Source organism: Dasypus novemcinctus, chromosome 5, assembly GCF_030445035.2.
Source record: "Dasypus novemcinctus isolate mDasNov1 chromosome 5, mDasNov1.1.hap2, whole genome shotgun sequence".
NCBI classification, from domain to species: domain Eukaryota; kingdom Metazoa; phylum Chordata; class Mammalia; order Cingulata; family Dasypodidae; genus Dasypus; species Dasypus novemcinctus.
The window spans coordinates 73,774,467-73,792,506 of NC_080677.1; the positions used below are offsets into that span (position 1 = coordinate 73,774,467).

General features: G+C 36.0%; 1 protein-coding gene across 1 annotated transcript in view; it reads right to left on the reverse strand.

The window, feature by feature from the left end:
• CD36 (CD36 molecule (CD36 blood group)) overlaps nucleotides 1-16,609 on the reverse strand; it is a 323,059-nt gene extending 306,450 nt beyond the window's left edge. Inside the window, exons 1-2 of the mRNA XM_071215192.1 lie at nucleotides 15,978-16,609; nucleotides 7,506-7,622 (exon numbers count right to left, since the gene is read on the reverse strand). The gene's annotated coding sequence lies outside the window, so the exon portion shown is untranslated. The remainder of the gene's footprint in view (nucleotides 1-7,505; nucleotides 7,623-15,977) is intronic.
• Nucleotides 16,610-18,040: the final 1,431 nt, after the last annotated feature.

The window sequence follows — 18,040 nt, forward strand, 5'->3', positions numbered from 1 at the left end:
AGTAAAAATATTTAAAATAACCTGTAAGTGCAATGGATATCGCTAGTTTACCTATTGTGAAGCTGAGGCATATTTGGCTTATATAATTTTACCAAATCCCAAAGGTGATACATACCTGATTTGTCTCAGGTAGTAAGACTCTCCAACTGCTGCCCTAAACCACTGCTCCATTTATTTGAACTGTTCTATTTTAACAAATAACCACAATTATTTATCCAGTGTTTTGGGGTACATTTATTCAACAAATTTTAATTAATTATCTACTTGGTAGCAAAGATTGAGTATTCATAGAAGAATTAAGGAATGGCCCTTACCCTCGGAAGGCATATGGTCCAATGGAAGATACAGATATGTGACTAAAATGGGACAATAAAGCATTAAGCATGTCATGACTGAGTTATGCATAAGGAATGAGGGCAAAAAGGAAAGAATGGATATGTTTCCCAGAAGATGCTTTTGGTCAGGTGGCAGGAGGAGGAAGTATTCCAGATAGAGAGAGAAAAGATATATATATATATAGTATATATATAGTACTACCAAAAATTCATGCATATTTGAAGAAGTGCGATAATTCATTATGCCAGGAACTTGTTTGAAAATGGTGTACTATTTATCAAAACACATTGAACTGTACTTAAGGACTGTGTATTTCACTATATACAAATATTATCTCAATTTTAAAATGGGTTGCCAATTAAAAACAAACAAGTTTACAAAGGCAGGAAGAGGCCATATCATTGTTGTCTTTGCATGGCATGCTAGGGAGTACATATTTTACTATGTATGCATTGGAGTGATTCTAAATTATTTTAAGAAATGAGTCACATGACAATTGTGTTCTAGGAAATCACCCTTGTAGCAGTGTGAAGGAAGACTAAAGTGGCACCAGACTTGATCTAATAAGACCACATAGGAGACTGTTGTAATAGTGAAGCAAAGGACAATGAGAACTGGACTAAGTCAATTGCAAGGAAATGAAGTGTAAAAAATGAATTAGAAGCTATTATGGATTTATTTATCTACTGAAGGGATGTGATCTACAGCAAAGGAATTAGAATTAACAGTTATCAGTGGGGAGCAAGCTTCTACCAAGATTAGAAGGAAGGCAATGAGAGGGGTAACAGAGAGATCATAATTTTGTTAGCATGGCCTTCCTTTTCTGTATATTATTAGATGCTCATCATACCTAAAGAAAGATGGCTGTGGCCAGGTAGGGAAACAGTTGGAGGAAACAGAAATGGTGAAGTTTCATCAGAATATATATGGAAAATAGAAAAGTGAACTGTCCTGAAATATGTAAAATAATTTCAATAACTTGTCACAGAATTGGAGGATGAATTACTGATAGATACATAAAAAGCTAAGTAAATACAGAGACAGAGTGAGAGAAACACCATGATCTGTAGGCGAGAAGAAATTTTAAACAAGGGAATAAATATAGTTGTTGCACCTGACTGTGGTGTGTGAGATCGAGTTTGGTGTTTTGGAGACTACTGCTTTTTTGTAATAAGCTTTGTAGTGCTATTTGAATTTTTAAAGCATATCTATGTGTAATTTCAATAAAAATAAGAATTAAGTTAAATAATTTTTAAAAGAAAGCAACAAAAAGCAGTGCTTCGGAAGCCTTGATAGGAAATTAGGAGAATGCCAGCTTTGTTTTGAGACCCTGTGACCCATGGAATGTGGGAGTACCCACCATAAACTGGGAATCTGAAGAGCTGGTGAAACCAAGAGGAAGATGAGTTTCAGTTGACACAAGAAGGTGCTTGAGGTTGCATGGGAGTTTGTTCAAAGGGATTTTAAGTTTTCATAATAAGCAATGAAAATATGTATGAAGGAATCACACAGTAGATTGGATGTTATATAAAATATGAGTTTAATAAAAAATTAGCAGACAAATGGAATTTTTAGGTAGATGAATGATTAATGGGAAAATAATTTTTCTTGGTACAGTTCATAGATACATTTAATGTTGACATCAGAGAGATTTTTAATTCCAAAAGACATTAAGAAGAAAATCATAAAATTTATGTCCCTGACTCCTGATTAGAAAGATTGATATTTCCTAAAGACACAAGAAGAAGAAAGAAAATGATAGAAAACTGGGCTTTCTTTCTCCTTAGAAGGCAATAGTGTTAACAGAACAGGACAGGAGGGAAGAGGTTGTGGCTTAACTGATAGAACATCCGCCTACCAAAAGGAGGGTCCAGGGTTAGATACCCAGGGCCTCCTGACCTGTGTGGTGAGCTGGCCCACGTGCAGTGCTGCCTGTGCGCAAGGAGTACTGTGCCATGCAGGTGTGTCCCCAGCATAGGGGTGCCCCATTCGCAAGGAGTGCGCCCCTTGCTGAAGGAGAGACATCCATGCAAAAAAAGGGCAGCCCACCCAGGAGGGGTGCTGCACACACGGAGAGCTGACACAGCAAGACGATGCAACAAAAAAAAGCAACACAGTTTCCTGGTGCCACATGACAAGGATACAAGCAGACACAGAAGAACACACAGTGAATGGACACAGAAAGCAGACAACAGGGGGAAAAGGGAGAGAAATAAATAAAATAAGTCTTTAAAAAAAATAAAGAACAGGACAGAGGCTTGTTGAATGACTTAAAAATGTTCCTGAACCTGTCCTTCCTAACGTGCATATATGCTGACAATTTAAGTAACAGAATTCATGCTTAAGTCAGAATAATATTATTTTCAAACATATTTCTAGGATCACTTTTACAAACTCATAAAACTTCACAGCAGCCATGGCAGGGCAGACAGCAGAGGGTCAGGAGTGAAATGGAATTGTTTTGCCTTGGGCAGTCACAAACTTGCTCAGTGAAGCCAAGCAGCTAACAGTGCAAACACACATATACATTTGTTGGTAGTGCTTGGTTTTTTTCCATTTAACCTTCACATAATTCATGCAGGAAAGAAGTACCTCAAAAGTAGGTTAGTTTCAATCTGCACAGTTCAAAATATCTATTTAAATATTTCTTAGTGAGTGGGAGATAGAAGTAGTTGATTACTGAATGTAAAGAATTTGTACCTTTCAAAATCATTGAACCTTAGACTTCACCTTTTCCTTGGTCTCACTTTAATTGTGCATTTAAGAATCCTCAGACTTTGAGAATAGAGATACCCTACTCTGAGGTATTTATCATTCCTTCTGATTATGTTGTACCATTACTGAACCATTAGCTTCTGGAAAATTTGTTATGATAAACCAAATCTGGTCTCTTGATTATTTTGTTCTGTTCCATTTTTTGTTCATTTGTTTGTTAACTGATTCCATAGTCTAGAACCTTACAGAAATATTTTCAACTATATAAATTAATGTTATCTCCCCTGTCTGCTCTTCTGTGCATTCTAAAGAACTTCCAATTCCCTTAAAGTGACATGGCAACCTAAGACCATCTCTACCTGGTTCTACTGGACATCTCCTAATTTTTTTCATACTAAATTTAACTATTCTGCATTATCTCTAAGATTAATAACAAATTACCAACTCCAAATAGTGACTAACTTGCATTTTCCCCTCAACCAAAGTGGACAGGACCACTTCCTTCTTTTTCCTACAATCGTAGCCTATTGTTGGCATACTTCTAATGCAAGGGTTCTCAAAAGGCAGTGGGCATCAGAATCACTGATTGCTGAGCTCCACCCCCAAAATTCAGAATCCCCAGAAGAAGCTGGCTGGTTCGGTAAATCTGAAGTGGGGTCTGAGATTTGGCATTCTGACCAGTCCCTAGGTGATAAGGATGCTACAGTCAGGGACCACACTTTGAGAACCTCTTGTCTAATATTTCACACCTCTCTCTGTTCCAAGCATTAGTCCAGAGTATGATGCCCCTTTAAAATGGGCTATAGGTACAGCCAATCATAATACAAGAATGAATTAAATGCTCTTAAAATTGTGACATCTCCTACATATTAAAATGTATTTAATTGCAAAAATGTCAAGGTTGTGCATGATTTTTCTGGCTCATATTCCTTAAGTAGAATATGATACATATTTCTATGAAACAAAAATTTCCCATACCTCAGAGGTTTCTGGTTCTTCCATGAATATGTGAAGTGATCATAATCCTCTACCTCTTAAAACAACAGAATTTTTGTATTTTTAAAAATCAGATTATAGTTTCATTTAATGTTATGGATTTACATTTAATTCATTAAGCAAATAGCAATAGTTAACACTTCAGGAATGCTTGACCGAGGTTTTTCCAACAATGCTAAGTACTTCACAAGCATTATCTCATGTAATTTGTATACCAAACTAAATACATATAATTCCCAATTTACAAATGAGGCTACAGAGGTGAAGAGAGATTAAGTAATACACTCAAGTTTACAGAAATAGGAGAATAATACTGATTTAAATCAAATTCAGAAATTATCCTAGATAAATATCTACTTTTGACAAGCCAACCATCAAATATTGATGCATTTCTATTAAAAAAAAAAAACCCATGGAGGCAGTAACTGATAGAGGAGATAAGAAAACAAATATAATATTTTCCTCTCATCATTGCTTCTCATTCCTAGAAATAGAGAGCACTGCCTCTCAGATTAATGGGAATTTATGAGTTCAAAAGTAATAGCTAAGAAATAATTGTTCCCGAAAATGGAGAAAAATTGATTTATTAAGTATTTTGACATGAAAGAGCTTTTTCTGGGCAGCAAAATGCTTGGGAGTAAACAAGAGTTAGTTTATAATTCCAGCTAACTATAGTTTTCACCACTCCATATAATTAAGTCAACAAGGACTTGAAATCAAGGTCATCTACAATGAGTGTAATTCACCTGTCGATAGTCAAGAATTCAGCATTTTATGATTACTCTTTTATATGCTAGTAAACACAAAATAGCAGACTCTCCCATGAGAGTACAATAGGTCAGAAGCAGGTTAAAAAAACAGTTCCCTGACTTCCTTTAGCTAGTTCCTAACTTCCTGAATTAAACATTATGAGCAGATTGGTGTATTACTGAAGAAACCTAAAAGGCTAATACTCCACCTATTTTCTGAAAAACATTTCTTATGTAAGGCAAAAATGCATTGTCAATTCCATTCTACTATCAAATCATACTGATCATACTGACTATGAATTTAATGAATGTATTTTTTGGAAACCTAATAGGGCAATGATGATACAAGCTGAAAAAATAAACATTGACATCAACTGGAGGAAGTCTTAGAATGTGAGTTTCAGAAAGCAAAAGCACTTTGTTGCAATTTTTATTTTTTTATTTTTTTGGTAAGATAGAAATGTTACCAGAGCTGTGCTAGAGAAAGGGTGATTTTCCATTTTTTAGATCAAATAGGTAGGTAGGTAGGTAGATGATAGATAGATACACTGATAGATAGATAGATAGATAGATAGAAAGACAGATAGAAAGATAGATAGATGGATAGATAGATAGATAGATAGATAATGCATCAAAGTGCTGACAAGCGAACAAGTAATACTCATGTTATGAACTAATTGAAGCTGGAACAAGATTTGAGTAGAGCATTAAAGTTAGCTTTGGCTTTGAAGGCAGTTTCAAAAGAAGGATGAATCTAAGCTATGGTTTTCATGAGCTCATTAAGCAAAAGAAAACGTAAGCCCATAGAGGTAATCTAATAGGAGATCACTGACAAGATGCTGAAACCCCAAATGCATATACCTTACAATCAAAGTGAACTAGAAATAAACCTGTTCCCATAGGTAGGTGAGGCACAGCGTCAGGCAACAGTCTGGCTTGCCTCTCTGGCCAGCTCTGGCGCGAAGTAGGTACCGCTTCCGCTAGGGTAAGGGTGGCTGGTACGGGCGCTCCGCCCTCGGCCTGGTACGGGCGTCACCGCCCTCGGCCCGCCCTTCAGCCCTCCCACCGCACGTCATCTCATGCCCCCCCCTGCTTGCCGAGCCTACCGCCTAGCCTTATAAGGGCATGTAGCCCGCCCGGACCAATAGGGAGCTGGGGCCAGCAACGGCCCTCCCCGCACCAGCCCAGTATATCAGTGCCTGCAGTTCCGCAATAAACCAGATCTGCGCCATCAGCCAGTCTCCGTGGTCTGTCTCCTCTAGCCGGGCCGCGTCGTCCTCGCCTCCTGCGATCCCACGAAGCCCCGCAGAGGCTTCAGGTAGGGTGACTGCATATGCTAGTTTAACTGGGAAGTTTCTGGTTTATCTCCTGGTCCCTTCACAATTTTTAATAATGCCTGTTTTCACTCCCAAATGCATCCTGGCTTGAGTGATAAGTGATATTTCATTCTGCCCAAAAAGAATGATAAGAAAATTACCTATCTGAAATTTTGATTTTAAGTGAAAAAGAAGGAAAACTCTTCCTTTAGAATTTGTAACCAATTTCCAGCCTTCACATTGTGTATTACTGTTATGGATTATATTGTGTTCCCCAGAAAAACATGTTCAGTTCCTAATCACCAGATCTGTCAATGTGACCTTTCTGGAAACAGGGTCTTTGAAGATGCTATTGGTTAAAATGAGGCCAAACTGGATTAGGGTAGGCCCTAACCCAACATGACTGATATCTTCAAAAGCAGGGAGAACTTGGACACAGACACGGGAGAAAACCATGTGATAATGGAGGTAAAGAGCACCATGGGTTGCTGGCAAACCACCAGAATCTAGAAAAGACAAGGAAGGATTCTTTCCTACAGGTTCAAGAAGCAGTATGGCCCTGCTGACACTCAGATTTAAGACTCTGGTCTTCAGAAGTGTGTGACAATAAATTTATGTTGTTTTAAGCCACCCAGTTTGTGATTCTTTGTTATTGCAGTTCTTGTAAACCAGGACAACTACTTTGATGGTCCAAAAAACTTAAGCAGGAATTTAGTTTAAAGTGGAGCCTAGTAGTACATCCAATAACCTTGCAAAGCAAAACTAGAGGAACAGATTCTTAAACCAAATGCAGTAGATTACATTACATTAAAGAAATTAAAATCTCTTTTTTCCCTTCCCCTGTGGAAGAATCATCCTTGCCTGATGCACTCATGTTGGGCTTGGCCATATCACTTGCTTTCACCAATGGAATGTGGGTGAATGTGATGTATTTCTGGTGATTTTAAATATGCTTGCATAGTTTGGATTAACCTCTTGTGGTCCTATTCCCTGCTTTGAGAAAAACATGCCCTTAGGAATGCCCCCGTTTTGTCTGCTCTACCTTAGGAAACAGTGTTTCCCCATGGCCCTGTACACCGGGCTGTATTCCCAAGTCAACAAACCTTTGCCCTTGCAATTTGACTGCTTTCCCATAGCGATCTTTGAACCTTTAGGAAAGCTCTGTGAGCTGCCCCTAGAAGCAGAGGCAGGTATACTGAGCCTCCAATGAGTATCCTGGTTCAGTCCTTTAGACTGCCACCAGACAGACAGACACACCTCCAGTATGTGCATGAGGGTTGCTCTGCTCCCTCTGGAATTGGGACCAAGGACCTGCACTGGGAATGTGGGCTGGCTTTGCACTGAGCCAGTGGTGGAATGAGCAGGGCCCAGACTGGGCATCACAAAATCTTACCGGTTCTAAGGTGCCTTTTCCTTAATTCATGCTTGTGGGATCACTGCAATCCTTTGACTGTTTTCTGCAACTTGGAGAAAGATGTTCCTGACAGTTCTTGCTGGTTTTTCGAGGCGTCTGTTAGGGAAATCACAGATACCTGTTAACTGGCCATTGCCCAGCCCTCATATGGACCTTTTCTCTGAGGAAGTCACAAACACAGGATAAGAGGCCCTCCTCTAGGCTTCCTCTTCTGCTACCCCTGCCTTCTTTTCCACTGTATGTTATTCCACAACCCGGAGAAGATGTTAAGTCTAACGAGAAGACCTGGCCAGAACTTAAACGGGAAACCCCGGAAACTGGCAACAAGTGGCCCAAAATGCTTATCAGAAAAGGAATTCCCAGTGGCAGGGCTCCCTCCCCCCAGAGTGGATAAATACTATACTCAAGCAGTATAGATTTATCTCTCTTGTCAGTGGGTTGTATGGAACTGCCATTTACTGACCCTGACCCAGAGCAGTTTTTGGCCACCTCTTTGTGCTATGTGACAAGAGATTATTTGCCCTTTCTGACCTTTTATTCCATGCAATAAGGGAATCATTTGCTGAAAGTTTCTGTTATGCTCTGAACCTGTATTCCCATGTTGTGGCAACTTGCTCCACAGCTTCTGTGGAGGGGACTAGCCCTACAGGATCTCACTCTACCATCTTGATCAGGGCAGGACCTAATACCTTTTTCTTATATTGATGATTTTGCTTGCTAATATTTTGTATTAGTCAAAAGAGTGCTGATGCAAAATACCAGAAATTGGCTGTTGTTTTTTTTAAAGATTTGTTTTTTATTTGTTTCTCTCCCCTTCCCCTCCGCCCCTGCCCCAGTTGTCTGTTCTCTGTGTCCATTTGCTGTATGTTCTTCTTTTGTCTGCTTCTGTTGTTGTCAGCAGCATGGGAATCTGTGTCTCTTTTTGCTGCGTCATCTTGCTGCATTAGCTCTCCGCGTGTGCGGCACTATTCTTGGGCAGGCTGAACTTTCTTTTGCGCTGGGCGGCTCTCCTTACAGGGTGCACTCCTTGCACATGGGGCTCCCCTATGCAGGGACACCCCTGCGTGGCACAGCACTCCTTGCGCACATCAGCACTGCACATGGGCCAGCTCCACACGGGTCAAGGAGGCTGGGGGTTTGAACCTCAAACCTCCCATGTTGTATCAACTGGGCCAAGTCCGCTTCCGGTTGGTTTTTATAAAGGGTATTTATTTGGGGTAGGAGCTTACAGATACCAGGCCATAAAGCATAAGTTACTTCCCTCACCAAAGTCTATTTTCACATGTTGGAATAAGATGGCTGCCCATGTCTGCAAGGGTTCAGGTTCCTGGGTTCCTCTGGGCTCAGTTCCTCTGTTTTTTCTACAAGGTCAGCTGTAGACTATCAGGTGAACTGCTCTGTCTCTCTCCCTGAGGTTTCTGCCATGTCAGGAGACAACTCTATTCCTCTATGTTCTTCTCCTTGCTCAGGTCCTCTCTTTCCAGGGCTTGCTTCTCTTTCCTCTGTGTGCTGACTTCCTGGGGCTCCAGCTTAAAACTTCAGCATCGAACTCCAACATCAAAACTCCAGCATCAGAAACCCTCAACTCTGTCCTTTGTCATGCCTTTAACTATGAGTCCCCAACCCTTGGACTCAATGCTCTAATGATGTGGCCCAATCAAAGCCCCAATCATAACTCAATCATGCCCAGGTACAGACCAGATTACAAACATAATCCAATATCTATTTTTGGAATTCATAACCATATCAAACTGCTACATATTTGGTTTTTTTTTTAATCTATATTCATGAGTGGGATTGGTCTATAAATTTTACTTTCTTGTATCATTCTTGTGAATTATATTAAGGTCATGTTAGCATCATAAATATTAGTTGAGCAGTGTTGATAAGCTTGACTGTCATAAAGTTAATGGAAGAAAACACATTCTATTCAAGCACATTCAGAAAAACTGACCTTATAATAAGTCTTTAAGATAGTCTCAACAAATTTCAAAAAACTGTATCATACAGATCACATTCTTGGACTACAATAAAATTAAGTTAAAAATTAAAGGCAAAAAGATAAATAAGAAAACCCACATGCTTGAAATGAATAAATGCATTACTAAACAACTCTTTAGTGAAAGAAGAAAACCTAGAAATTAAAAAGAAGCATTTAGTACTGAATCAAGTCTGCTACACATTAAAGATTAGCAAATGCAGTTAAAGTGAAAAATTGAGGGAAATTAATATCCTTAAATGCATACATGAGAAAAAGAGAGCTATGCAAATAATTATTTCATTATTCAACTTAAAACATCAGAAGAAAATACAAATTTAAATTCAAAGAATGTAGAAGAAATGAAATTTTAAAATATGAACAAAGTTAATTAATAAAGAATAGAGAGGATCAAAACAAATATGTAGTGATAACTCATGGTTTTAATTTGCATTTTCATATGACTAATCATGTTGAACATCTTCTCATGCGCTTATTTAGTTAACAACACTGTATCAACATTGGCTCAGTAATTTTAACAAATGTACCATACTAATGTAAGATATTAATAATAAGAGAAATTGTATGTGTGCACTGAATATTTATGAAAATGACCTACATGTACATTAGCAAAAAGGACAAATAAATAAATTTTGGTGGATTCATATAACATTAATACTAGACAATAGTGAACATGAATGAAAGTACTGCAACCTTAAGCCACAACAAGAATTAATTTAAAGAACATAATATATAATAAAATTAAAAGGCAAATCATAGACAGATATTTGCTATGTAATTCCTACTTAGAAACATGAAAAAATATTAAAATATGTTGTTTTGGAATACAACAATATAAAAGTAAAAAAGCAAAGCAAAGGAATGTTAAACACAAAATTATTATGGTAATTTCTTCTGAGCAGAGAGAAAGGAAATGAAACTCTGAAGAGTTACAAAGATGATTTCAAAGAGAATGATAGCCATTTTCTTGAGCCAAGTTGAGGGACAGAGTGCATTTGAATCATCATTCCTTATACTTTACACGTATTTTATAATTTTTAAAATGTGTTCCATATTTAGAAACAATTTTAAAACACAACTAGTAACAGCACGTCACAGCCCCAGGTGGTTGGAATAAAGTCATTTCTGCATAACATCTGAACATCTCAGAGGAGATTTAAATAGATAGGATACTTTCTCTAATTATTTTTGCCTGTTTTTCTGACAACATGATAGGAAGAAAAGAAAAAGAAAAATGACTGAAGTCCCAACTGTTAAAATCTGAATATTTCTGCTATATTTCTGAGCTGTAAGAATGGTAGGAAAGATAAGGGAAAAAGTGGGTATGAAAGGAACATAGAAAAAGGTGAGTTTTATCAGGCAATACTTGATTGTTGCTGCATAGAAGTATTAGCATCACTTACAAATTGGAATACTCAGAGAATCATTGTTAATTAAGATTAAACCTTAGTTAATTTAAATGAACTCTTTACTTTTAAAAGAAATTTAAAGATGACAAGAAGAGGTCAAGATTAAGATTATCAATCAGGGCCAGTACTAATGTGACCCAACCAAAACAATACAGACTACTGGAGATAAATTGTCCTTAGAAATGGTGTATTTCTATGCTCTCATTTTACATTGCTCACACTGAAACTGATTCTGAATCTGTTGTTTAGGAACAGAGCTGATATGGTCAATGACTGCTACTTCTCTGGTATGTACCATGGTTAGTGATCCGCATAGCAAAGCTTGGAGGCACACTGTGATGACCAAATGGGAAAGAGAGTCTTCTATCTTTTGTTTGTGAGCAGGAAAGTGCACTGAATAGTGTATTTTAGAAGACATTTTCGCAAATGTCAAAAATAAAGATTGTCTGCTTTATCAAAGTTTAATTGTGCGTGCTAGGACCACTAAATAATGGAATAGCAATGGTTTCCCATAGAGCTGCAATTTCAATTCAGCATGAGAGTAAATAATTACTATTGCAAACAAATCATTCTCTACAGAGGTATAATGCTATTCTACTCAAAGCACTTTTAGCTGAATTCTGAGCTATATAAGTGTTTCAGAGTGCTTATTATCATTGGTAAGGTCTATGGTAAAACTGAGGAATATCAATAGACAGAAATTAATAAAGATCAGCATAGATTTTACCTCCTAATTTATTGCATATTCCTGAGGTAAAAAATTTTAAAAAATACAGGGTATTACATGGGCCCTTTGTCGTGATTTATGATTCATGTAATGGCTGCTCTATTTGAATCTATTAACTTGGCCAGAATTTAGAATCACTGTAGCTTTGTAGCAAAATAAAAATGATTTCTCCTGTCTTAGGAACATTTTATCATGGAACAAGTCAGTATGTTTTTGGAACATAAAACTGCATTTCAATGTCATTTAAACACCCAGCTTTTAAAACCACAAAGCTGAAAGTTAAAGGAAAATATCGTGCTGAGTTCCTTAGAGGAATATGGAAAACTAAATTATAATTATAATATGCATATGACTATGGACAGTAATATGCTGGTTCTTGTCATAAGCAATACATTTATTAGCATAGCCTCAATTCATGGCAGCAAATATCAAACATATATAATTTGGTACAAGAGTATCTAAAATAAAAACAGAAAAGTTTATTCCTGACAGACACCTACTACACTTGAAATCACACAAATTCCTACATTTTCTACTTTTTTCAATAGCTTGTGAGGTTCTTCATATAGGAATTTTTTTTTTAATTGGACGCTACACTGGGTTGGGATTTAAGAGACTGAGAACCTTGTCACAGATCTGCTGTCTTATTTGGGGAAATCATGTCTTTGCCCTTCGACTGACTCAGTCTTCTGATCTGTAAACTGTATAGAAGAAATGTACTATTAGTTCTCAAGATTGGCTATCCATGATAATAAACAATATCTAAGGAATTTCTTAAAACCCAGATTTCAGGCTTTATTAGGTTTAAGGTAGGTCTTAGAGATCTGTATTATTTTTTAAAAGCTCCCCAGGTAATGCTACTCCATAGACAGGCTTATACACTAATAAACTATGTAATTTCAAAGGTCCTTTTAAGCTCTGATTTAACAAAATATTCTTGTTGGTAAAGGTTACAATTTAGAACACATTTACTTTACAATTGTAAAAGACTTTGAGTTAAATTAAATTAATCTCAACATTGAAACTAAACTGAATAGAATGTTATTGGTCTTTGAAAATCTAGTAATATTCAGGTCTATTTGAAATGGCTCAAGGTCATTATTACGAGCATAAACATCACTACAGATGCACACCTCAGGCCAATTAGTAGACATACTTGTGCTATAAAAATTTAATCCACATGCAAACTAAAGAAATGAAACCTTGTTTTACATATGACTTATGGGATCAATCTTGTTTATATCACAAATTTTATTCTACCAAGACAAAATGCACTTTATGAACATTTTCTAAAATATAAGATTTCCATTGACCATCTATTTTCACTTTATTAAATTGGCTTTCCCATACCTCCTTCCTTCCCTACTACCCAACACACACTGTTATGAATTAGCTGTAAACTGTTTCTTTCTTTTTTTTAAGGAGGTACCAGGGATTGAAACCAGAACCTCAACCACTGAGCTACAGCTGATCCCCTTAAATTTTTTAAACATATATGGAATTACTTGGAAAAATAAATGGAAAGCATACTCAAATTATTGAGGCAATAATTTGAGAAAACTAATAATAAATCCTTCTCACTCACGGTATTGATGACAATTAGGCTACCAAAACCAACTGTCTATTGAGGCTAGTCTTATTTCCTGCATTATCAAAGCAACTTTTCTATTCACAGTGGCCAGGAAAATATTCACTGAATTTTTCTAAAAGCAGTGTCATGTCATTCACGTACATTTTATAGGAGAGTTAAAGCATAACCTGGTTTATATAATCAAGATTACTATCTAATCTGCCAGGATTGTGCCTGCCAACACCAATTCTTAGGATTTTTAGACATAGATTGTGCATCCGTGATAGAGAGTCTATATCAAAGTCCTACCACCAAGACTGGTGTCTTTCTCTGGGCAGTAAAAGCCAATGGAAGGGCTATGAAAACTGTAGTGCTACATTGTTCTTGGCTCATTTATTCACAATGTAGTGGAATAGCTGTGTCAGAATACTGCTTTCTTTCTTTTCCGGTAAAACGTTGACTTAAGAGATCTGAACTTGAAGCTTGTTTAAAAGAAAGAAAGTAACAATATTTTAAGGAATAAAACTAATGTCTTTGGTTTCGTAATTTTCTTTGTTGATATTTTCAATGTTCTCTCTAAAATTTTCATTGTTTTATAATATTCTGTTATAATTTTATCTATAATGTTTATTCATTCTCTGAATATTATGTTAAAGAGAATGGGTGTTGTCTGAGACCAAATTTGAACTGAGAAGTAGCATCTCTCTGGGACCTAGCATTTTGATGGTGTCATTAAGTGAATACTCTCAAGGGATGGTGAAACTTAAGGAAATACATCTGGGTCAGTTGCTGCTCTCTCCCCATTTGGGAAATCTCATGTGATACTAAAACCACGAAAATTCTGTTTTCCTTTGTTTTAACAAAAAAGAAGTTTATTGAATTAGGCAATATTTATTTTTAAAATGAGAAGAACCTACCAGAGAGCCTTAGCAGAAAAGTAAGTTAAAAAATAAAGGGAACAGAAATGGATTCAGAGAAGGATATAAACTGATCTGAATTTTAAGAATGATCACCCTGGAGGCAGTGTGAAAATTAATTGGAAAAGGGTGAGAATTGAAGGGGCAAGACTATGACAAAGTTTAATCTTGCATGACAGCAAAGATAGTGAGGGTTGAAACAATGGAATGAATTGGAGATATTTTAAGGAGGTTTCAGCCATTGGTGGCCAATAATATTTGAGATACAGATGAGGATTTCTTAGATTTAAAGCCATGAAATTTGTTTGGAGATTAGGCAAGGAGCTGAAAGTTTTAGGTTTTACAAACATAAGAATTATTTCAAAATAAATTTTAATTTGTATTATTAAATTATTAAAATAATTCATATTCAGAGTAAATTTTTGTAAAATAAAAAAGCACTTTGAAAGAAAATATTAAGGTAGCATTCTTGATACTTAATAAATTTAAGTATCTTAATAAAATTGCCCCACCCCCCTGCTCTCCTGTTGCCACTGATCCATTTTGGAGCATTCTAAAATCCTTCATGTGTTGGGAAGATCATAGTTATCATTAATTATATTTTACATTTTGCCCCAATCATTTCTTTTGTCCCTTTATCCTGAACTGTCTACTCTACCTCCCCAATGTTTTTCAAATAGTGACTATCTACATCATTGATTCTTTAATTTTCCAAACTTCTCTCCAAAATATATTAATTCTCCCACTAGACCTAAGTTTCATGAAAGCAAGAGCCACAATCCACAATACAAATTGTAGACAAGTGTTGCCCATCAGTTTCTGTGATGATGAAAATATTTCTCTGCACTATCTGACAAAGCAAGTACTAGCCATTGAGCTATTAAGCACTTGAAATGTGGAACTAAGGAACTATATTTTTAGTTTCAATTAAAATTAAAGTGCAAATATTGGCTACCTTATTGGACAGCACAATACAGAGATTCAAATTTTCATACAGAGATTAATATTTTTTTGGTTGGTGTTTTGGCTGGTTGATTTTTTACTATGCTTTCATTTTTATTTCTGCTTTCAAGGTTCTCAGTAAATTAGAGGGAGAAAACTGCAGAAAAGATGACAAAGGAAGGAGAAAGAATTAAAGTCAGACAAAGGAACTCAAAAAACCTCCGTCTGAATTAGTATATGGTCAAACAATTCTAAACTCTCAGCTGATGTTCATGATGATGATCCTGAGGCATCCAGGGAAAGGATGAGTGTCAGGAACCTTTTATAAACTCAACCAAACTTGATGAGATTAAAAACAAAACAAAACTGAGATTAAGAAAGTTTAAATAACTTCCCATAAAGTTGTTAAATGATGAAACTAGAATTCTAAGTCCAGTAAAACCAAAGTCCATGTTCCTAATCTCAGTATAATGCCTAAATTATATTGATCATATTCTGCACCCTAAAAAGACACAGAAATACATAAAATATTTTAGAAAAGTTTCTCTTATCAAATAATTAAAACTTAGAACAAATCACTGAAGGGTTTAAAGGGATATATCTTTAACTAATTAAAAAATATTTGTTCTACAAACAACTCAAGGCGTGGTGATTCTGGATAGAAAAGATGATACTATATTCATTTTTATAAATCAGTACAGATATTTTAAACTACTTAAATTCTAAAATTCTTCTCATATGACATTAAATTCATTTTAGTATATCATTTTCTCAAATAAATTTGTTACATGTCATTTTCTAAGGGAAAAGCAAAATCAATGCATTGCAAAGATATGTAATTCCATTCCATTACCTCCAAAGAATGAAAGTTTAAAACTTTTTCTTACCTTTTTCTTCCTTGTAATTGTATGAAATATGAACTCTTTTCTTCTTCTTTTATGACTTCTCTATGAAACTTTTCTGCAATTTCTTCAGTTTCTTAGGTTCCCAAATACTCGATTATAAAGTATATATTTGTTTTATATTTTCAAAGCATTCTTAATCTTTAACAAATACATTGAAACTCTATTTTCAATGTCTCCTACAACCCAAAGAAATGTAATGGCTTTATGACATAGTGCATTTGGTCAAAAGAAGCCACTTACTGCCTCCCAATGTCTATAAATAGGCTATGGTTTCTTAAGACCCATAAAATACAACTTTATTTGTTGTTATTATTCATCTGATTTCTTAAAGGTTTCCTTCATTAGGAATGGGACATAACTAATGATAAAATCGTTTTTATTCTATAATACCTAGTGACCTTCAATAATATCGCTCACTTTTTTTTTTTTTTTTTTTTACTTTCATTCCATGCCATCCTTCTGAATTAAAATTGTATGCTCTATTCTGGATGAAATTCTCTCATTTTCCTCTAAACTTTGGCTGGTAAACAAAAGCATGTAAGAGTATATATAATACAGAACCTCAGAGCTTTTTCATCTATGACTTTTCCTTTAAACTTTTCCTTGGCTTTTGTAAACTGTGGGTTGTTATGGTGTTATTGTCTCAGCTAAACATAGGCCCTAATTTAGATAATCATAGGATAAAACCCAAAGTGAGGTACTGTTTCAAATAAAATACCAATACCCCTTCATAGAGACACACTGCATTTAACTTTCAACCAGTTATCTCACTATTGAACTCTGTTATTTCAGATGTCAGTGTAAACTTAATCAGTGAGAAGCAAACAAGAAGGAAAACAACAAAAACCTTTGCTTTGTATGTTTCCTTATGCAAAAGTGCCTTATTAGGGAAAAAAGTCTTTTTACTAACTGCATCAACCAAATCAAGATTGCCTTTTATCCAAGAGAACCATACTGTTGAATTAAGTATTCTTTATCGCAACCCAAAGATTCAACGCAGAAAAAGGGTTTATATAAGTGATTTATATAATTAAGTGTGATATCTTCTAAAATAGGCTCCTTTATTGCCTCATTGTTAAAGAACAAAAGAAAATGGCAAAGGAATCTAAAATGCCATGGTCTGAAGCAATCTTTTTCACATGGAAAACCCACTGCATGATTGACCATAATTTCTGTTAACTCCCTGCTGCCAAAATGCATAACAATTGAGAGTAAATAAGTCATATAACAATTGAGTTTACACAAGCTGTATTATTGTAATTATATAAGGCAAACATTTTTGTAATCAATATTAACTGAAGGTCTGAAAATTTAAGGCTTTGGGAGTAATCCCAAATAAATCACTGATCAATTTTCAGGCAATAACTAACCTTTATATTTACATAAAACAGATTTTCTGACTCACTAGTTATTGAGCCTTCCGCCAATCTTACACTATCATTAGCCATCACTATATGCCCATAACTGAGCCTGGGAAATACACAAGCATGAATTCAAAGGAAGTCAACTGGTGGTATTCAATACAGTATTATGGACTGGAGGTACTCTACAGTATAAACAGCATAGTGGACGCTGTAGGTTCTGACCAGAGCCCCTTAACTTGCTGGTTGTACCCATCTCCCAGCTGCTTTGAAAGTTGACTGTTAGTGCCTCACAGTTGTTAGTGCCTCACAGCTGCCCCTTCCTTGGAGAATTACCCTCCACAATAACTGACTAGCACAGGGTTGTGAAAGACCGTTCCTTGCTTCAACAGGACTAACTCTGTGGTGTAATTTGTGATCCTAAGTGTCCCCATGTTATGGGAGGGAAGCTAGGCTTTAGCTTTAGACCACATATTTGCTCAGCCTTTTTCCCTTATACTTTCCTGCTTTTCTCATTCCTGTTGGCCTGAAATCACTGTCCAAATAAAACTATATTCACTAAATCCTGTCTCATGTTCTGCTTCCAGGTAACTCCACATTCGACACATAGGGATCATTAAAATTTTAAAGTGAGTGTGAAAAAATGGCAAATTGAAGAGAGTATGTGAAAGAAGAACGGGGAAA